At 40.3% G+C, this 23,823-nt stretch overlaps 1 protein-coding gene across 4 annotated transcripts in view; it reads right to left on the bottom strand.

Annotated features, from left to right (window-relative positions):
* LOC129726404 (serine-rich adhesin for platelets) overlaps positions 1–23,823 on the bottom strand; it is a 294,544-nt gene that overhangs the window by 216,084 nt on the left and 54,637 nt on the right. The gene's annotated exons all lie outside the window — the stretch shown is intronic.

Below are 23,823 nucleotides of genomic sequence, written 5' to 3'. Positions count from 1 at the left end.
CCATTATTCCCCCACTGTTGGGGCAGCATGAAGATCGTCATCACCAAACCCAATTTTGAACAGCAAAATGCCTTTTGACGTAGAACTACGTTTTACTTTAGCATACCACACAGGGATGCAAACTGAAAAACTGGGACGAAATTTGTCCCTTTTCAAATGCTTATAGGTCGGTTGGTTTTCAAACGATTTTCTTCATTCTTGCAGCAATCGATTGGAAAATTATAGACGCATCTGCCCAAATGCAGAAAAATGTTGTTTGAATCTACGAACTTTTGCACTATTGAAAATTGTCAAGCCTTGTTGAAATAAAAATAACGTCCTCTGGTTTGTCGCTTGCTTGCTGTGTGTGTATGATATGGTATGATGTGTGTATGGTATGATGATTTAGTATGATGTGTGTGTGTGTATGATATGATATGAGGTGTGTGTGTCTCTATGATGATATGATGTGTATGCGTCTGTATGATATGGTATGATGTGTGGGTGTCTATGATATGGTATGATTTGTGTGTGTGTGTAACAGCAACATTATCGCACCGTTAGCCTGGGGGCTAATAGCGGTCTCGATCAACTCGATTTTAGTTGAGAGAATTCGTTATCGATACTGTTTTTGGCACATTTTGTATGTGTGGGATAAGTACAACGATACACCGTGCCCCAGTGCTGAGTCGAGAAAATTTCCAGCTCGAAAAGATCCTCGACTCGATCGGGAATCGAACCCGATATCACAACCGTGTAGGAGAGCTTGCCGACCGACATCGCTAACCACAGAGCCACGGGGACCACACTGTGTGTGCTGTGTATGGTTTTTAACTCGGCACGTTCTGCTAACTGCTGAATCCGGTTCACGAAATTCACAACCCTTCTTTAGTAGACATTATAACTCATTACCCAAGTAAAATTATTGGTTTTATCAAAGTTTTATAGCGCTCAATACAGCCAAAAAAGCGCTATGAAACTTTAATAAAACCAGTTGTGTTACTAGGGTAATGAAACACTCAATGCATTTGTTAATAGTGTACGTAGTTCTACGTCATTCATGCGGTCGTGTCTTGGATACAACCTCCTACTTTTTTTTTCATTTTATCCTCACTTTTTCACAATATCATGAACCACCCTATGTCTAATAAATGAACCACCCTGATGAAACATAACGCATTCGATGCTAGTTATAGGATATATCATTATGCAGGTTATTTTGAGAGACTAGCGATCAATTTCAGAAGATAAATTCTAAACGTTTTAAACTTTTTTTTTGCGGGAGGACAATTGATAAAACAACTAAGTCCCAGAGAGTCGATTTTTCAAAATAGTAGGAGGGTGGTATCCAAGACACGACCGCATAGTTGACGTAGGACTACAATAATTTTATAATTTTATTTTGAAGCTATGTTTGATTTGAGCTCGTTTGTAGTTTGCTTGATTTATTTTAACCAATTTGAGCTCAGCATCTTCCAAAAGGAAGGTGTTTTGGTTCGGGTGGTAATTTCATGTATTTAGGACGTCAGCCCAAATTCATCAACGACACCTCAAAAGACTTGGAACTAAAACTAGTTCATTGGTGACCATTTCTACAGTTAAGGTCGTCTTTGACCATTTATAAAGTCAAATAAGTCATGAAAAAAGAACCGTTCATTATTGGCATGGTTCGATTTTGGCAACAGAAAAAAATCTGGCGTGTTGCCAAAATCGAACGGGGTCTGTATTTTGATTATTTCTTTGCAGCATTATATTTTAGAAGAAAAAGTATTCCTTTAACATTCACAATGGTCCAGAAACCAAATTTAGGAGAAAATTTGAGTCTAGAGCTCTAAAATTGTAGAACAAGGTTTTCTATCTACAAAAATAAAAAAGTTAGATACTTGATTTCCCCCTAAATTTGGTTTCTGGACCATTGATGAATACCTTTCATTCTAACACAGTGAATTTTCTTCAATACGCGAAAAGGCAACCTCTCCTATAAAATATTTAATTGAGTACGATTGAGTAGAAACTAAACTTTCTTCTATATCCATTTGTCTTGTTGAAGTTGGCTCACTCACCGATCACAAAGCGGCAAAGATGTCACATAAATTTTTTTCCTGTAGTTACATGCTCGTGGAAAAATATCGATAACGAACTACAGTTTTAGTAGAAAATGTATATTCACAGCAAATTTGAAATTAACATAGAATTTAATGAACATGTTAACATTCAATTCAGGTCAATTTAAACATTTTATCAGTATACAGAATCAATCAGAAAAAATTTGATCAGTTTCAAGATACCGAAGAACAACGAAGATACCATATTTGAAAGTTTAATGTCTGTTATCTTCGAAAATGAACTGGGCATAGCGTTGTTCAATTACAAGTAAGGTTATGGAAAGTAATATTTTTTTTGCTAATGCTAATTCAAAAAAAAAATTTCAATTGAAATATACAAATACTAATGTCGGAACTCTAATATCAAGATGAAATGAATTTGGTTTTCCTCTATACCGCCACCGCGGGATACAACTAGTATTGTCATATTGGACTAAATTCATTCAACTATTAAGATATAATCATCAGTACAGCTCGTTTAATTACTTATTCAAAGATCTGTATGGAGCATTTTGGTTTTCTATTGTATTTTATATACCCTATATTTAGTTATTTAAATAAATCTGAAAAAAAGCAGAGTGTAGAGTTCAAAAATAAACAAAGCATTTTGTTGTTCCCGGCGGCGCAGCGTATTTTGCGGCATCCGAAAAATTATATTGAATTCTGATATTTACTCCTATATTAAACAAGAAGAAGAAGAAGAAGACAATTCAAACGGCAGTTCGATTATGTTCCACGCCCCACTGTGCGTCAACAGCGGCAATGTAGTTTCCACTTGGCTTGACTGCACAAAAATGAATATCGAGTTTTTCTGCACTGATAGGACGACGAGTAATCAGCGCTCTGTTCATACACTGCTCTGTGCAGTACTGTTGCCTGTAGCATCATATTCTCCTTCAAGACATCAGTTTTATTAACATTAACATATTTATTAACAGCAGAACGTAATACTGTCTGATAGTGGAGGTGGTTGCTTTCCGAAAAAGCTTCACCTTCAAGACATCAAATAGTATAGGCTCATGGAAGCTAACCTTAGTTGACCTATTGGGACGGGGAGATTCTGTCAATTTTTTTTTGCCACTGCTATACAGGATATCACAGCAGGCAGTTGGTGCCAGGCATGCTCGCATATGATTGGTACATTCTTGGTGAAAATTCGACCTTGAAACTTTTATTCAATTTTCACTGTTTAACAATGAAGTGATAATGAAATTTGAAGAATCACAAAATTGTCCATCATTTTGTCAATCCAACGACATATTGATTATTGTGATCCATAATGTGGTTACATCAGTATAACCGTTTGAAATCTTTCATTCCGACGTTACATCTTGGTTTTAGTTTTCGCGGAATGTATCTCGATATAGTGCGGTTAGACGTAGTCCTACGTCAAAACATTTTTTTTTCATATGACACCAGTTCTCGACGTTTCATAAGTTTTTAATTCATTTGGCATAATTTTTTTTCTGAAAACCGAAATTTCACGTATCTTGGGTGATTTTTCGGATTTCAAAAAGGCCAAACTTCAAATGCTTTGCGCCACCTCATTTTAAATCCGATTAAGCTTATATTTTGCACAGAGTGTTTTTCGGCCAGGTAAACATTTTGTATAAGATTTTTTTTTTTCAATTTTCTGGTTTTTTTCTTTATACGATGATTGGCACCCTAGGGGGCATAGTGAGATGAATAATTAAGCAGTGATTTAAGTTTTGAGATAAATATAGACGCGCTGTGAAAACTGGTTTGTTTTACAAAATTCAGGATAAATCTAGTTCAGTTTACTAAATTTCCAATGCTGGGCGATTCCATAAGAGCATATAAGCGTATTTTTATTATTTGTTCAATGAGCCATTGACTTCACTTGACGCTGACCACCCCGCAATTGAAATTACTGTTCAGCCCTCCACACCCATTGAATTCTTTGAAACTCTGGACGAAAAGAAACCGGATTTTGGTAGATCTAATTTCGCATCCCTCAGTGCGGCACTCATGCGTGTCGATTGGCGTCGCTTAGAGTTGTTCGAAAATGTTGACGATGTGGTCAATCACTTCACACATATTTTGAAACAACTGAAATCAGACTCCATACCTGTCCGCCAACCTTCTCGAAAGCCACCTCGGGGCAATGCACATTTGCGACGTTTGAAACGTCTCAGATCTTCTGCTTTACGTGCTTACAGTAGACTACGCTGCCCACTCTCTAAACAGCAGTTCAGCTTGGCCAGTAGTAGTAGTAGAAATCGATAATGTTTCAAGTACACAAAAAAGGAGACAAGCGAAATATCGAAAACTATCGCGGAATCACGTCACTTTGTGCTTGTTCGAAGGTGTTTGAAATCATCGTCCATGAAGCGATGTTTTTTTGTAGCTTCCAATACATTTCAGTGGATCAACACGGCTTCTTTCCCAAAAGATCTGTAGCAACGAATTTGACTCAATTTGTCTCTTTCTGTTTGAGCCGTCTAGGTGACGGGGAACAAGTAGACACTGTTTACACACCTGAAAGCTGCTTTCGATCGAGTCGACCACGGAATCCTGCTAAGTAGGATAGAGAAGCTTGGGGTTTCTGGTGATCACGTAAAATGGATGAAATCATACCTGACGGACCGAGATCTATGCGTGAAAATTGGTTCGGAAGAGTCAGAATATTTCACGAATCTCTCCGGCGTTCCACAAGGAAGCAATTTAGGTCCCCTGCTTTCCAATCTTTTCACCACCGAAGTCTCCTATTTACTGCCACCTAGGTGTCGCCTATTTTACGCAGATGATGTAAAAATATTCGCGGTAATCAAAGCCTTATCCGACTGCCTGGAACTACAAGGTTTGATCAACGAATTTGAGGCATGGTGCACGAAAAATCTGTTGACACTAAGTGTTCAGAAGTGCAACGTAATAACATTTCACCGCAAGCTAAATCTAGTCTTATTTGATTACATCATACTTAATTATATATTGCAACGGGTAGCTCACATTCGTGATCTTGGTGTAAAACTTGATTGTGCGCTAACATTTTGTCCACACTTTGATGAAATGATCTCAAAGGCTAATCGTCAGCTGGGATTTATTTTCAAGATAGCTAATGAGTTTCTGGATCCTTACTGCCTTCGATCGCTCTACTGTTCACTAGTGCGCTCTATCCTCGAGTCTTGCTCGGTAGTCTGGTGCCCATCACAAGCAAACTGGATCGCTAGAATCGAGTCTGTCCAGAAAAAATTTCTTCGATACGCACTTTTCATGCTACCCTGGAACAACCCGTTAGACTTACCCTCGTATGAAGCTCGATGTAAGCTACTGGTACTTGAAACACTCGAGCAACGACGAGCTACTGCTCAAGCCGTTTTTTGTTGCTAAAACCCTTTCCGGACAAATTGACTGCCCTGTAATACTGCAACAGATGAACCTTTACGCACCCGATAGGCCACTCCGCACAAGAGACTTCCTGTACCTCGAGCCAAGCAGAATGAACAATGTTCAATCCAATTCAATGCTGTCTACGAACTTTTCGACTTTGGGATTTCGATTGATGCCTTCAAACGACGACTCTCTTGTAGACGACAACTATTTTAAGGTGTTTAGTGTTATTGTGTTTGTAACTTAGATTTATTTTATCATTAGGACCATACCTGTGTTAGATGACTTTACAATAAATAATAATAATAATTTCGTGAAAAATTGGTGTTTAAACCTTGCACTCTTCGTGAATATCGGCTTAATGAGATGAATAATGGAACTAATACCCTACTCGATGTTACAACTCATAGCACATTGCCTCGATTGAAAGCGACGGGACGAAACGTCAGTATAAGCTGATAATTGTCAATTGAAAGTTACTTTCTAGACTCTGTCTGTGTCAAACTGACTGAAGTGTTCATGAGGTGACCGAAATTGGTAAACAACCAGAGCAAGCTCGAGAAATACACAGTCCGTTATACTCTCGACAAAATGAACACGAATAAAGTTGTTTACCATAACATCATAGGGAAAGGCGTCATTGTAAAAGGGTCGTAAGTAGCTCTGCTGGCAACACTTCCGGTCAAAAAATATATTTTTTCTGGATTCCTTGGCTTATTTTCTTAAAAATCATCAATCAGCATTTTTCCGCCATCTTCCGTCAGCCTTAGAAATAATCCACAACAAACGGTCAAAAAACATGAAAAAACAACCATCATTACTTCAAATGACCTGTATAGTCTTTATATTGATTATTCCGGTTCTTAGGCTGGTTTTTTGCAGAATCAAAAAAATTCTGCGTTTCACAAAAGTTCCAACAATTGTTAACGAGTGCACGCGCAGTTGTGTAGTTATGGCGATTATTAGCCATGGCATGCGCTAATGTATGTACACTGAATTCTGTTTTTACGCGACTTTTTTTACGTGATGTTATTCTACACGATTTTTTTTACGCGATTTTCTCGAAATTACGCGATATGTGACATGGGAAATATTGTTTATGAGCCAAGATGTAACAGACACACAAACATACACACACATACACATACCTACACATACATACAAACTCACAGACACACACTCACCACATAGCGAAAGATTTTGTAACGACGCGATCTTTTTTTACGCGATTTACTCCAAATTACGCGATTTTTTTTTTACGCGATTCTTTTTTTGCGCACGCATCAATCGCGTAAAAAGAGAATCCAGTGTATTTCAATTTGCACTCCTATCCCAGAATGTTGCCGTAAGCAGCATTGCCAAGTCGTTTTTTCAAATATCTGGAAAAGGCAAAAAAAAATCTGACAGTTTCGGATAAAATTCGTGGGGCACGCAAAATTTGAGGAGACCTTTTAACAAGACAGAGAAAATAAAATCTGGATCATTCATGAAAAATGTGGATAATTTGACATCAAATATGTCTACCTGGTTACATGTTCAAAAATCTGGATAATCCAGCTAAATCTGGATACCTGGCAACCCTGGCCGTAAGACGTAGTTCTGAGTCTTCCGAAGAAACCCGATGCCGAGGTAGTCCATCATTTTATTTCAGTTTTGTTTTGTATTTTCTCCTGCCGATTTATTAACTTTGCTGTTAACGTCTATGTCACAGCGGTCTGCCTACTTTATTTTAAGGCCAACTACCTACCAGCTGGTCTCGAGGTACGATGCTGGCCTAACAAGCAAGTTGTCGTAGGTTCGAGTCTCGGCTCGGGAGAGACTGTTAGTGTTAGTAGGATCGTAGCGCTAGCTCCGCAAATGTCCTGTACACTTAACAGTTGGCTGCGAAGTCTGTGTATAATAAACAGAAGGTCGAGTTTCGGATCAGAATGTAGCACCAAGGCTTTGCTTATCTATGTTAGTGTAACAAAAGATTGGCCACAGGAATTCGTGCTCACCTCTAGTTGGAACAGACGCAAGTGTGAATGTGAACAATTAACACCCTTTGTTTGGTAGAGCTTACCATACATTGTGTTTTTATTTGTTTAATTCTCGGTGTTTTCTACTCGCCGCGTGTCAATAATGGAAGCTAATAACTCTATTCCAAAAATGCGTGAGGACGGTTTATTAGGGTGTCCCAAAATTGCACAAGTCTGGGGCTCACCCTCCAGATGATAGAAAATGGTGTTACGAACAAACTTTTGTTCGGCGGCAGCTCTAGAAAATGATGTTTTCAACTGGCCCCGATGACTTTTTTGAAAAAATCGGGTTTTCTTATGTTAAATCCAAAAAACATGTCCAGTTATTTTATTTTCCATGAAACCTAATCCTTTTATATTTTTTACAGGTTTCTTAGGGTCTAAACTGTAAGGGAAAAATTCGTTTTGGATTGATTATCGTCAATTTATTTTCCTAAAAAAAATTCTATCGTTTGGAAAAGAGATTTTTCAAGTATACTTTGACATTCAATCAATAAAAGTGGGTATTAAACCTAATGCTCCCACCAACTGAATGCCATTAAAAGTTGGGAAATTTTATGGGGAAGAACATTGCCAAAGACTACATGGCTCTGAAATAACTTGATTTTGAGTTATTCGTAATTTACTGTGAGATAAAAAGTTACATTTTGATGTTTTCCAATACTAAAATGTTCATTTGCCGTATCATATAGTACAATAATTTCAACTAAATCTCCTGCTACTCAAAAGGCCCGTTCTGTAGGGTCATTGATAACTGTTAAGCTTCAACATTCCGATTTGGCATCAAGATAATAATTTCTTTCTATCCAGACCTTGGGATATTCCTGAATAAAAAAACTTGATACCAAGCCGCAGTCTACCGAAAAAACTTTAGTGACTTCCTCTTCGAGTCATCATTAACATTTTTATCGATAAATACCAGGCTAACATTGACTTCCGGAAGATACCACAAGTGCAGTCTGCAGACCCGAAACAAAAAGTTTTTCGATAGACTGCGGCTTGATATCAAGTTTTTTTATTCAGGAAGATCCCAAGGTCTGGATATAAAGAAATTATTATCTTGATGCCAAATCGGAATGTTGAAGCTTAAAGCATACTTGAAAAATCTCTTTTCCAAACGATAGAATTTTTTTCAGGAAAATAAATTGACGATAATCAATCCGAAACGAATTTTTCCCTTACAGTTTGGACCCTAAGGAACCTGTAAAAAATAAAAAAGGATTAGGTTTCATGGAAAATTGAATAACTGAACATGTTTTTTGGATTTAACATAAGAAAAACCGATTTTTTCAAAAAAGTCATCGGGGCCAGTTGAAAACATCATTTTCTAGAGCTGCCGCCGAACAAAAGTTTGTTCGTAACACCATTTTCTATCATCTGGAGGGTGAGCCCCAGACTTGTGCAATTTTGGGACACCCTACTGTTTATGCGTTGATTTTCGAGTATAACCTATACGGTCTTCTAATTCATGAGGTGCGACGTTGAGTTTTAATAACGTGCCACGGGAGTCGTGAATTGGTTGAACAATTTGTGAAACAGAATAGTTTCAAACACGCAATTGGTCATGACAAAAAACGTTACTACATCCTATTGCACAATAAAGCTGACGCCATTCAAGTTCGGGTGCATGATCTGCCTATTTATGATAAATCAAATGCAATCCGCATGTGAATGGAGGAGTCTTGTCCATCAGATACGATAAACGGGAAAAACCCTGGTAGCGTTTACAGCGGTGTAAGTATTTTGTTATTGCTCTTGCAATTTCATAAAAGCCATTGCTTGTCAACTTTCCTCTACCTCTTGTCATTGTTTAGATATGAAGATTTATAAGGAAAGGTCTGAAAACTTCAGCCCTTTTAAATGTTAGTCTGTATAAAGTTTTTGAAAAAGTTGCTTATTTGGTCTAAATCTACTACTCTGAATGTACTGTATTCAGTTTCATTGAATTCTGAGTGGATGCTGCCACCTCCTCAGTCGAGTTGGCGCGAAATCTGTCAGACATTGAAAGTAAAAAGGTTGCGTTAACTTGCCTCTTCTCCACGCTATATAACGCCCACTAGCATGGGCATCATGGCTTGGATAGCCCTTCACGGCGGCTCCAGCAAATAAAATTTGAACTCCAGCAGATTTAACCTTTAAAACGTTCGTTTCCACGACGGTATCAAACAATACTCGTACATGAGGTTCCTCCGTTGTGTGCGCGTTTCCTGTACTAACCAAATAATCGTTATTTGCTAAGTGGATTAAAAGCTGTACTCGGAACGTCTAGAGCAAATAAATAAGCAATCAAGTCAGGATGAGAAAAGATGGAAAACAAATTGTACGTTTTTTTCCATCTTGTGCCCAACATTAGAAGCGCAGGATAGGAATGGATTCGTCTGGTTTCGTATGTACATACCAGTGTAGTAAGCGTACTTTTGTAAATAGACGTTTAACTGGCTGTTCTTGAATTATTTTGATTTGTTTATTATGGCAGTCCAACGCTTCCAGCTGGCTCGACAAGATGGTTCTCGCGAAATAAGTTATGCAGCGAGTCAATATTCATCGATGGCAGCGTTTATTTGATCAACGCACAAACAGAGCTATCCTTTGATGGAAGCCGAGACCATGTTCATGTGGAATAAACCCTCAGAAATGGTTGTGTAGAACTGGAACTACCGGCAGATTATTCACATATTATTGCATCGTTAATTTATCGATTATTGCACTGAATTCAGCTGATTTTCGTCTCGCAGTTTTGCGTGTAGCGCCACTGGACCGTATTGAAAATCCCACAGACTCCCGCATAGCTACGTATATCAAACTTAATTACTGCAACGCGTTTCCCTCCGGGTGTGGTATTTCTCGAATACCTTACACCAGTCGTTCACGTTCCTAGCCGGCGCTTGAGTTTCGCTCCGGTCTCTCATTACTCGGGCCCCCGTACGATGTTTCCCACAACCGCGGTGGAAGAGAGCATTCTATCGTACACAAATCATAATTGAAGTGGCGGAGCACCCTTCAAGCAGGCTAACGCTGCAAAATTTTCCGCGGTTCCGTAAGAGGCGACGAAAGATGCCGACATGCCGCGCAAATGCCATGTGTTGTACATTGGTTGGCATCTCCAGCCCAAGCACTAGTGCAAGTGAACATTCTTCTTCAGCCATTCTACCAACCAACTGCACTCTCACGCGGCAGTCTATTGTGTGTATAGGACATTCGAGTGTAACTGCTAGTTCAGGTAGCGAAATAAAGCCTACAGAGATAATTGAATTCAGTCAACAACTTTGTTTATGATGGAAAATCACCGATGAGACGTCGCGTATTGGTCCGGACGGGTTAATCGACTTAATAGTTCACGAGGGGCGGTAGATTAGTGAGCGCATCGGCGGAGTGAACTCAATAACATTTTATTTTTTATTGCCTATCGGGGGCAGCTGCAGCAGCTCTGAAACCATTTTTCAACAAAATTAGTATACGCGTAGACGGTTATAATTTTAGCAAATTAACTAACGGTATTCTGCAGAAATGCGCTCTACACACACGCAGTCATTAGCCCAATTATACCAAATTCAATTTGCAATACATCATTTCGATGATCTGGTTTGGTTAGTATCTGTTTCGATGTGGTGTATAATTGGATAAATTTAAAATCGATAGTTCTAAAATGCTAAAAAATTAACTCGAGTTGTCATAGTGTCATAGTAGTTTATAGTGATGTCATAGCGGTATTCAAAATTTGGCAAAGCGGTACACTTTAGATCAATATTCAAGTATTATGACAGCTTTATTGAGACGATCCGCTTTGAAGCTAACAAAAACAGTTACCTAATCAATTCTGCCTCTCTGATGAACATTGTTTATAATAGCGCTCACTGACTAATCATCACTGGCCCCAACAGGAGAAATTTTCCCACGCATCGCATCATGTCTCTCACTCCAGCCAGACCCACTCCACCCGACCTGTCATTCTAGCTGACACAAAGGCAAATCTACTTGTGACCGGACTATCAAATAATGGTTCCATTTTTCCATGCAAATTCGAGGCCGACAATAGCTAACACTGTTACTGCTCCCCCGTCCTTTGCCGGCGGCACTCGGCGCTCGCTTCCAATGTCATGCTAATGTGTATTTGAGTGTGTCGATGCTTTTAAGACTCTTCGCTTAGGGGCTCGACCCCGTGGAAGCGTGCGGGGCGACGACGACGCTCTGGTTTTGTTGCTTGTTGTCGGTTTGGTATCCCGACCCCACCCAGCATCAGCTCCATTAAGTCGTTGTGGGTGAGAAAATACTCGCACCATTCATCGTCTTGTGAGTTGGGACCGATCGATAATAGATTCCGGGGAGACTGCATTGCCACAAATAAAATGCGCTTTTTTGTTTCGTTGTGAAATTTTATGGTGATTCAGTTATTTGAACCTTCCATTATCCTGATTAAAAGCATCTACAGCTTTGACAATCAAATAAAAACATCAAGTTTTTAAATTTAAATCATCTATCACCTCTGACATTCGTGGCGGTTTTTAATTTCAGCACTCACCGGAATTGATCTGGTGAATTACACCGAGGATGCTGTGCTGCGCAGCGGTAGGGTGACAGATGCCAGTTTTACATTTTTCCCTCTGTATAGATGTAACTTACCTAGGAACACAACCTTTGAAAAATGCAATCTGGCGTAATACTAATTATGAAATTTTAATGAGCACCATTTGGTTGACTCGAATGCAGTGCAATGTACGGTGGAATATATTTTTTTTTTCAAATAGACGTATATAAATACTGAGTATATAAATCTTCAAAACCTATGTAGAACCATATGTTATTAACAGTTTTGTTTAACAGGAAGGCAGGTTTACCGCGTATTTAAAAACATTTTGCTCAATCGGCGTGTAATTACGATACAACTTTTCTACCGCGATATTTTATTGTATCTAAACAGTTCGAAATGGGTTTATATTATACGCAATTAGATTATGACTAACGTACCGGAAACTGCTAACGGAATGGAATCTTAAGAGCCGATTTCATTTTGAAATGGAACTGTAACCTTTCGGAATGGGCAATGGAACCCAGGAATGCTTGGGGTATCCAAAATAGTCCGGTCCAATTCATAGCTAAACTGCTATCTCGATGAAACGTGAAACCGTCCAGCGCACAATGAGATGGATTGAGGTAAAGGTTGGGTGGAGTGACTATAAGGTTTTCCATATCAATGTTTTCGTAATAATTTCATTGTTTTTTTTTTTGAGATGATGGAGAGATGACAGATTAATACCGTTATAGTACCTTCTGTATTGTGTATGTAATGCTACAGTTAAATACTCTGCGAATACTTTCATTTTGTGTTTTTTGAATGCGTCGCGAAACTGTGGCATAGGCTGATTCAAATCATGTGCGCATTTCGTCCGAAATTACACAGTGCAACAATTGTTTTGCCTTGGCTTCTATGTATGATTTTTTGATGAAGTTTGATGTGAAAATAAATTTCCCGGAGTTTGAACATATTTCAACTCAAGGGGCAATGGCGCCATTTTGAATATTTGAGAAACTGGAATTTTTTGACGTTTTTCCGACGCCATTTTGTTTTAAGACCAAATATAAAAATTCTAAGAGTTTGTCCACATATTAGCATCTTTTTACCCATCTTTTGAAAAAAAAAAACAAATCTTTTTTTTTTCTTCACCTATAAAAACAGATCATAAATCGGACAAAAACTAAGCTCAAAACGGTGATTCCACGAAACCGGTTTTGGCATAGTTTTATTGTATTTCACAAAGCAAAATAATATCGATTATTTCTGAACATTATTGGTATTTCGTTAATATCTTAAAAAGGTAGTCAAATTATATCTTATCTTGAGTTAAAAAATTTCAAAAATCGAATGGTAGGTGTCTGATCTACGTAAAATGTCAGCAAAATGTCGATTTTGCCCCAATTCCTCTACAATGCAAAAATAGGTTTATCTGCTGATATTTTACGTAGATCAGACATCTACCATTCGATTCCTGAGACTTTTTTACTCAAAACAAGATATAATTTGACGACTACTTTAAGATATTAGCGAGTTACCATTAATGCTCAGAAATAATCGATATTATTTTGCTTTGTGAAATATACTAAAACTATGCCATAACCGGTTTCGTAGAATCATTGAGCATTAACAGTAAGACCTGATATATTATAATAACTGTTATTAAATAAATGAACAAGTTCAAATTTTTCTCAAAATCAAAATTAATCAATTTATTAAACGACTGCGATGACGTTCATTTTGGAGAAAGAGTAGATCGATGAGGTTTGTTTCATAAATTGATCTATGTAAACAAAAAATAAATTCTGTTCATAGCGAAATAAGCTAGAAAGAAGAGTTGCGAACCTGATTTATAAAACTCTCGAAATTTGTTACAGTTTTTTCATAGTTGTGAGCAACTCCTGAATGTCATCATGAGAACATATCGATAAAAATAAAGAGTTTTAAGCAAACTTTAGGAACTGTTCTTGAGAACTTGGTTAATGACTGGACCAAAGGCGCATAACAGTTCCCACTAGTGAATCTCAGCCTTCCAGCTACCGTACCCCTACCTTCTCGTGATACCAACTGATGTGCGAGTAACCAGTGGAAAGATCGGGTAACCAACCCTGGTGGGACTGCTGGTCGCATGCTGACAGGGGGCGGGGCTTCCTTCCTCGGAAGGGAGTTTCCTGGGATCGACACCAACAGAAGCGTTCTAAGTAACGCAGTGTCCTTCTCAAGTCCTGGTAGTGCCCAGGACTCTAAACAATGGCACTACGATGGCCCTCCTGCGACCTAGTGAGGTTGGTCGCTGGCCTTGCAAGCCCGCATTATTAAAAAACAACAGCAACGAACGCAATAACGTTAAGTACGGACCGGAACAATCGGCTAGGACCTAGGCAACGAAAACGGACTAACGATTGGATTCTCGGAACATGGAACTGCCGATCTCTTCACTTCCTAGGAAGTACCCGCGTGCTTTCCGAGGAATTGAAGACCCGCAAGTTCAACATCGTAGCGCTGCAGGAGGTATGCTGGAAGGGGACGATGGTGCGTACGTACAGGGATTGTCACACCATCTACCAGAGTTGTGGAAGCACACATGAGCTGGGAACAGCTTTTATAGTGATTGGAGTGATGCAGAAGCGGGTGATAACCCCCACCCAGGCCAATCAGCCCTAGAATGTGCAGGTTGAGGATCAAAGGCCGTTTCTTCAACATTAGTATTATCAACGTGCATAGCCCACACTTCGGAAGTACCGATGATGACAAGGACGAATTTTACGCGCAGTTGGAGAGTGAATATGACCGCTGCCCAAAACATGATGTCAAGATCATCATCGGGGATTACAACGCTCAGGTTGGCCAGGAGGAGGTGTACAGACCGGTGATTGGACGATTCAGTGCACACCAGCTGACGAATGGAAATGGCCTCAGACTAATCGACTTCGCCACCTCCAAGAACATGGCCATACGTAGCACCTTCTTTCAGCATAGCCTCCACCATAGACTCACCTGGAGATCACCGAATAGAACAGAAACACAAATCGACCACGTTTTGATAGATGGTCGGCACTTCTCGGACATTATCGATGTCAGATCACATCGAGGCGCTAACATCGATTCGGATCACTACCTAGTGATGGTTAAGATACGCCAAAAACTATCCGTTGTGAATAACATAAGTTACCGTCGCCCGCCACGGTATAATCTCGCGCGACTGAAGCAACACGACATCGCAACACAGTACGCGTCATCGCTCGAAGCCGCACTGCCAGAAGAGGGAGAGCTTGAAGAAGCCCCTCTAGGGGATCGCTGGAATGCCGTGAAAACAGCCATCAGCAGTGCTGCGGAGGAAGTCCTGGGACACGTGCAACCGAATCGACGTAACGAGTGGTTTGACGAAGAATGTCGGCAGATTTTGGACGATAAGAACGCAGCGCGGGCAACAATGCTGCGTAGAGCCACCCGTCAGAATGTGGAGCGATATAGACTGAAACGGAGGCAGCAAGTCCAACTCTTCAAGGAAAAAAAGCGTCGCCAGGAAGAGGAGGAATGTGAAGAACTCGAGCAGCTGCACCGCACACCGGTCCCGCAGAGGCTTTGTCCCACGAGCCGAAATGTGTAGGGATAAGAATGGAGGCATGAACACCTGAATGGCGTGCAAGCAGGAGACCACAACAGGAGCGGAGAAGACGTGGTCGGTGCAACGAACGACGAAGATGTGCCACCCCCAACAATAAGCGAAGTTAAGGATGCGATCCGGCAGCTCAAGAACAACAAAGCGGCCGGAAAAGACGGCATCGGAGCTGAGCTTATTAAGATGGGCCCCGACAAACTGGCTAGCTCGCTGCATCGGCTGATCGTCGATATCTGGGAAACAGAACAGCTACCGGAGGAGTGGAAAGAAGGGGTTCCCTTTCCTGTATGGACTTCCTCACTGCGACCAGAATCGTTGATCTATTGTGAGATATGCCCTTGTGTCTGCTGTATCCCGCACTTATATTTTTAGCAATACCGCTATTGAGAAGTGGCATGCTTATTATTATTTTTGATCAGTGCTTGTGTGTAATGTACTTCCCCTCGTTTTACACGCTTACTGTTCTTCTATACCGAGCCTCCTTCCTCCTGCCAAATATCGCCAATTATAATTCCCTGGAGAAGTTTCGTCGTGCGTCCTTCTGGCCAGTTTTATTGATAAGAGGGACTTATTTTTAGTTAAGAGGAAGTCACGCAAAGGTATTATAGAATTCAGCGTAAAGGAAGGGTAAGTGGTGGGGAGCCTGAGAATAAACTCATACTTAAAGTCCTTTTTGACATCGAATGGCCTGATTCTACTAAGATTCGAACCCACGACCATCCGCTTGACAAAGCGGACGCTGTAACTTTGCGGCTACGCAGCTCCCTTAAGAAGGGGTTATCTGCCCCATACACAAAAAGGGCGACAAACTAGACTGCGGGAACTATCGAGCGTTCACAGTCCTGAATGCCGCCTACAAAGTGTTTTCCCAGTCATCTTTCAACACCTGTCACCATTAGCCAGCAGGTTTGTAGGAAGCTATCAGGCCGGCTTCATGGAAGGACGGTCTACAACAGACCAGATCTCTACACTGCGGCAGATCCTCCAAAAGTACCGTGAGTTTAGAGTCCCTACACACCATCTTTTCGTCGATTTTAAAGCCGTATACGATTCAATAAACCGACAAGAGCTATGGAAAATTCTAGACGAAAACGGCTTCCCGAGGAAGCTGACAAGACTGATTAGGGCTACGATGGAGGATGTGAAGTGTTGTGTGAGAATTTCGGGTGGAACGTCGGACCCATTCGAGTCTCACAGGGGGCTCCGAAAAGGTGATGGTCTCTCCTGCTTATTGTTTAACGTCGCGCTAGAGGGTGTTATGAGACGAGCGGGGTTTGACATGCGGGGCTCGATTTTCAACAGATCAGGCCAATTTATTTGCTTTGCGGATGACGTGGATATTGTCGGCAGAAAATTTGAGACGGTGGCAGACCAGTATACTCGACTGAAACGTGAAGCAGATAGGATCGGACTGAAGATTAATACGTCAAAAACTAAGTATATGCTTGCAGGTGGGTCCGAGCACGACAGGGCACGCCTAGGCAATACGGTAACAATCGACGGAGATGAGTTCGAGGTGGTCGACGAGTTTGTGTACCTCGGCTCTCTGGTAACTGAGAATAACGATACCAGCCGGGAGATAAAGAGACGTATTATCAGTGGAAGTCGTGCCTACTATGGGCTCCATAAAAAATTACGGTCACATAATCTGAGTCTTCGCACCAAGTGTATCCTGTACAAAACGCTAATAAGACCGGTCGTTCTCTACGGGCATGAGACGTGGACGATGCTCGAGGAGGACTTGCGAGCACTCGGAGTTTTTGAACGTCGGGTGCTAAGAACCATCTTGCAGGACGGAGCAGGAGAACGGAGTGTGGAGGCGTAGGATGAACCACGAGCTTGCGCGCCTCTACGGTGAACCCAGTATTCAGAAAGTGGCTAAAGCTGGAAGGATACGCTGGGCAGGGCATGTAGCTAGAATGCCGGATAGCTACCCTGCAAAATTGGTGTTCGCTTCAAATCCGGCGGGAACGAGAAGGCGAGAGGCGCAACGAGCGAGATGGGTGGACCAGATGGAGCACGACCTGCAAAGTACCGGGTGCCCGCGGAACTGGAGGCAGGCAGCCATGGACCGAGTGAATTGGCGGAACCACGTTATGCAGGCCATGTCTTAGGACGTACGGCCATCTAAGTAAGTAAGTAAAGTCTTGAGAACCTTCTCTAGCATGGACTTCCTTGATCTTATGGGGATTTTTCGGCTGATTTGTAGCAGTTTGTAAGAATAATAAGATTTATGCCCTGTTTTAAAGAACCAGCAATCAAAACTTCTTCAAGTACATCTTAAAACTGATATTGTTACTTGGGTGGGAAATGTCGGATGTATTTGATACAAATGGTGTGTCAAATTTGTCAATTTCTAAGGCATGGTTTTTTATCCTCTTGAGCGTTATATAATTTTATTTCAAAATAGCGTCAAAAGACGTTAAACTGTTGTTTCTGGATGTCAGGTTAGTTATGAAAGTACATACCAGTATCGAGGTATTTAAGCATTTTCCTCAATCTTACCCAGCTTTCGCGAAATCATCACACATCGGTCTCTTAACGTCATCCTTTTTCAAAAAAGGCATAAAGGAAAGGCATGAATTAATAAAGGGATCGATTTTCACGGATTAACTAAAACCGGAAGGAGCCCCGTTTAATTTCAAATGTCGTCGGACATCGATTCTCAGTTATTCTTGTTCCGAAAATACCAATAATAAAAAATTTTTAACCAGCTTCTTCGATTTTACCAAACCGTCGAACATCATGTTTCTCTAGACAAAATTTCGGTTTCCAGACAATTGAATTATTTCAAAAAGCACAGAAAATCTGGACTTCATTATACATTAGAACCACTTTTATTTAAAAGAAACCCCTTCCATCCAATACTCCTTTGAACCAAGACCACGTATGCAAAGTTGGGTGAAAATCGATTCAGACATTCAAAATTTATGTTGGAAGATACATACATACATTTTAATTTTGACTTTTATATAAATAGATTTTAAGATTTCTTTTAGACACCGAATTCCAGAAATTTAAAGTTGCCATTTTGCATTTTGGTGCTTCTAAGCGCCCTAGAATCATTAAATTGAAGCAGTTAATTTTTCTGTGATGAATTTAATAGGTTTCGCACTACGTTTATAATGTTGTGCGTTCACTGAAATGGTGAACGGATTTATTTGTTTTGAAAAATTTATTCATGTCCGTGTTCGCGTTTGAACTTAAGGGGGGGACCCTACTCTGGAAGGTCGAAAAATAATGAATTTCCGGGATTTTTTTTTGTGTTCGGGTATTTGGCTTTTCATTACGGTATATTTGAAGATGTATTTTGGATGTCGTGAATGAAAATAAAGTAAGTATTAAGCTGCTGACAGCTGCGCCCATTTTAGTAAGAAAATATGTTTTTTCATGAAAAATTCATGAAAATTTAACAAATCTTGAAACAATGAAAAATTCTAATATTAGAAAAACGGCTACGCATCAAGTAAGATAATCAATTTTCGCCAAATCGGTTCAGTAGATGCTGGGAAAAATGAACGAAAAAAATGGTTTCGAGAAAAACGCTGCCAACAGCATTATATTTGCACCCACGACATGTAAAATACATCTTCAAATATACCTTAATCAGTAGCCAAAATACCCGAACACTTAACCTCAACCTAAACATCTGGAAAATAAATCACGAAAAAATATTATTTTTCAACTTTCCAGAGTAGGTTCCCCCTTGATATTTTCATCTATTTATTCAAGTGCCACAACTGCACCTTATTTTTTACGATTAGAGAGAAACCAGTCGTAGTTTTACGACAACTAAGTGGTGGTGTCTCAGATAGTATCTCCCTTCCACTTTTTCATCCTGAGGGCTCTAAAACAACTTTTTATATTATATTTGGTCGGCGTGCGACCAGATCGAACCAAGCGCCACTTTTTTGAAAAATGTGTTTTTAACGCCAGTGAATGTTGAAATTGATAATCTATCTTTCATGAAAAAAACGTAATCATTTGAACAGTTTATAATGGTATTATAACATAAACTCTCTGCAGCAGCTTGCAGGAAACATACGGGGTGGATAAACTTCGATCGCCGATTACTCGAAATAATGTTTTTGGCGCTTGGTTCGGTCTGGTCGCACGCCGACCATTTAACAGTAGGATACTCTATTCAGTCCATTCTGTTGTGTTTGTAAAAAGTAATTGAAGAAAGTTATAATATCAAAAAATGAAGAAGATTGAAATAGCAATGTAAAGTGAAAAGTGTGTGTGATGCCAACGCTCACCATACAGTTTGGGGGAGCAAGGGCGTTAATGGTCGTGGTGAGTGCCTATTGGAGTTTCTCTCGTCGAATAATATAGATATATGCAATAAAGGTAACAAACCAACATTTACAAACGCTATCAGAGGTGAAGTTTTGGATCTGACGCTATGCAGTCCAGCAATTTCTGAAAAAATTGCTAACTGGCATGTATCGGATGAAACCTCACTATCTGATCACAAGCACTTTTTGTTTGAATGGATTGGTGGGAAACCATCATCTGTTACTTACAGAGATCCTAAAGAAACAGACTGGGATCAATATGCACAATATTTGCGAAAAGATTCACCTTTAAATTGTAGCAGCATTGAAACAGTTTCAAAATTGGAATCTATGACAATTCAGCTAAATGAAAAGGTGATAAATGCATACAATAATAGTTGTCCCGCCAAACAATCGTCATCAAGTAGGGACGTGCCATGGTGGAACAAGAAGCTTGAAAGTTTTCGAAAAAATAGTCGGAAACTTTTTAATAAAGCAAAACGTACTTCAGACTGGGCTCAATATAGAAGAGCCTTAACTGAATATAGCAATGAAATCCGGAAATCTAAAAGGAGGTCTTGGGTTCAAATGTGTGAATCTATAGAAAAAACTCCAGTTGTTTCCAGATTACAAAAGACTCTTGCCAAAGATCATACCGTTGAGCTTGGCAATCTAAAGCGTCACGACGGAATCTATACTAGTGGTCCTCGTGATACCTTAAATCTAATGATGGAAACGCATTTTCCCGGTTCTATTGAAAAGACGGATTCAGCCATCTCTGATTTAGTTGAAATTTGTTCTACGCAGACTAGCTCTTGGTCTGCTGGAACGGAAAATACTGTATCAGATGTGGCGGATGAAATTTTTACTAGAACCAGGGTGGAAGGTGCTATGAGATCCTTTGAGCCTTTTAAGTCTGCAAGTGTAGATGGAATATTTCCAGCATTGCTTCAAAAAGGTGAAGCAATACTAATTCCTTCTCTTATTGAGATTTTCAAGGCCAGTTTAAGGTTGAATCATATTCCATCAAAATGGAGGGTAGTAAGAGTAATCTTCATACCGAAAACTGGGAAGCGTGATAAGACGCATCCTGAATCATTCAGACCCATTAGTCTTTCTTCGGTTTTGTTGAAGACAATGGAAAAAGTGCTGAATGATTTCATTCATACATCTTACATGCAAACAAAACCGCTTTCAAAGTTCCAGTTTGCCTATCAAACTGGAAAATCCACTATAACAGCGCTTCATACGCTGGTCATGAAAATTGAAAAATCACTTTCAGCTAAAGAATTGCTCTGTGCTCTTTCTTGGATATTGAAGGTGCTTTTGATAATGCGTCCTATTCTTCAATGTCTAGTGCAATGAAGAACAAAGGATTTCACACGAGCATTGTTAACTGGATTCATACCATGCTTGCAAAAAGAGAAATCACTTCTGAGTTGGGAGGTTCGTCTATTACGGTAAGGGCAACGAAAGGACGTCCGCAAGGAGGTGTTCTTTCGCCACTTATGTGGTCTTTGGTGGTGGACGATCTTCTCAAAAGCTTAGAAGCAAAAGGTTTCGAAGTTGTGGGCTTTGCAGATGACATAGTCATCTTGGTAAGAGGAAAGTTCGACAACATAGTTTCGGAAAGAATGCAGGAGGCTCTGGAGTATACCCAGTCTTGGTGTATAAAGGAGGGTCTCAGCATTAATCCGACAAAAGCTGTAATCGTACCTTTCACTAGAAAGAGGAAATTCAATCTGAAAACTCTCAAGCTTGGAGGAGTAGAAATTCCATTCAGTGAACAGGTTGAATACTTAGGAGTTATCCTTGATGCCAAGCTAAACTGGAATGCACATCTTGACTATGCAATCAACAAGGCGGTCAGTGCATTATGGTTGTGCTCCAAAACCGTTGGGAGAAAGTGGGGCTTGAGACCGAAAATGGTGATGTGGATATTCACATCTATTATGCGTCCAAAACTGACCTACGCTGCATTAGTGTGGTGGCCAAAAACCAAAGAGTCCACCGCTAGAACAAAGCTAGATAAAGTTCAACGACTTGCGTGCATTGCTATAACAGGAGCAATGAAAAGCACCCCGTCAAAAGCTCTTGATGCAATTCTTCATCTGCTGCCGTTGTACGAATACGTGCAACTAGAAGCAGAAAAGAGTGAGGCTAAAAAGAACAAAAACTATCTTGTCAGGTGATTTTGTGGGTCACCTGACTATAGTGGACTTTTTCAAAAGAGGGCCAGTGATGAGTATGAATGGAGACTGGATGGCACCTCAGGATAACCATGATATTCCCTACAAGGTATGCGAAACGTCGCGTACAGACTGGGAAGTCGGAGTTCCTGATGTCCGTCCCGGTTCAACGATATTTTTCACAGATGGCTCAAGAATAGGTACCAAAACTGGTGCAGGAATCTTCGGCCCTGGAATTAATATTTCAGTGGCAATGGGACACTGGCCAACAGTGTTTCAAGCAGAGATTTTGGCAATCCTTGAATGTGCGAATGTGTGTCTGACTAGGAAATACAAACATGCAAATTTTTGTATTTTCTCTGACAGTCAAGCAGCACTGAAAGCACTTGATGCTTATAAATGTACATCCAAGATTGTCTGGGAATGTATTCTCACATTGCGACAGCTATGTCAAACATACTCAGTAAATTTGTATTTGTGGCATTGGTGGGAATGAAGAGGCAGACGAACTTGCAAAACAAGGATATAACTCACAGTATATCGGCCCAGAACCTTTCTGCGGTATATCAAACTGTGCAGTGAAAATGGAGCTTAAACGCTGGGAGGAACAAAAGGTGATAACCAATTGGTTTGATGTCAAAAAGTGTTCCCAATCTAAAAGATTTATCACACCATACGAGAATCATTCGAAAAAGCTCCTAGAGCTCAACAAAAGAGCTCTTTGTACATACGTCGGCCTAGTAACGGGGCACTGTCCGAGTAGACATCATTTAAAGAACATTGGCCGGGTTCAGGATGATATCTGTCGCTTTTGTAACAGGGAAAGCGAGACATCGGAACATCTGCTGTGTAGTTGTGGTGCATTATTTAAACGCAGATCAAGGTTTCTTGGCAGTGGCTGTTTACAGCCCAAAAAGATTTGGTCTTTGAATCCTGGGAAGGTGATTGGCTTCATAAACCATATTTCACCTGACTGGGAACGTGTCGGTGCAGGTACCTGATCACTCAACAATTTTTTTTTTTTATTCTCGCTTATTTTCCGTCGGTCTTGTTCCGCCACTGTTGTGGCCAATCACCGACGCCCAGGGAGGCGACTCCACACCCAGGACCCTAACTCACGACCCGTTTATTAACGGACCGGCGCCAACGGCTTTACTTCCTCATGCGATGGAAGGCGTGATCCCAGAGATTTTTCGCCTCAGAAAATCTCCCGGTGTCGGCTAGGATTGAATCTAGACCAGTTTGGTTGGTTGTGAGTGGATCACGCCACCTCACAACCATCGACACCTATGTCGGCGGTGGGATTCGAACCCAGGCGTCGAGCGTGGTTGGCGGAGACGTTACCAACCACACTAGGCCCCCGCTCTAATCACTCAACAATAGTGGTCATTGTATTTTGCAAGGGGACACGTATAGCAATTGACTGGGATATATATTACAAAAGTTCACATCAATGGACAACGTAATTCTAATTCCCTAACAAACAAAAAAAAAAGTGAAAAGTGACTCTTTCAACAACTCCTCAAAAATATTTTTTTTTCTCTCTATTTATGTTTTTCTAGCCCATTTCGCATCCCAAGCAGCAAAATTCGTTTCGATTATGAACTTTGTGCATCACAGCAACAAATTTTTATGTGAAACTAAGTTGCAGCTACATCTCAGTTTCTTATACAATGACAAAAAAAGTGCAGGAGGTGGTGCCAATTGCAACATTTCCGTTGTTTCAGCACAAGTTTCAAGAATGAAACCGCAATGTGTATGAACTTATGCAT

The sequence above is a fragment of the Wyeomyia smithii genome, chromosome 3, assembly GCF_029784165.1.
Source record: "Wyeomyia smithii strain HCP4-BCI-WySm-NY-G18 chromosome 3, ASM2978416v1, whole genome shotgun sequence".
Taxonomy (NCBI): Eukaryota; Metazoa; Arthropoda; class Insecta; order Diptera; family Culicidae; genus Wyeomyia; species Wyeomyia smithii.
Note: the sequence above shows the minus strand (reverse complement) of the source record. Positions and strands in the feature narration are given on the sequence as shown.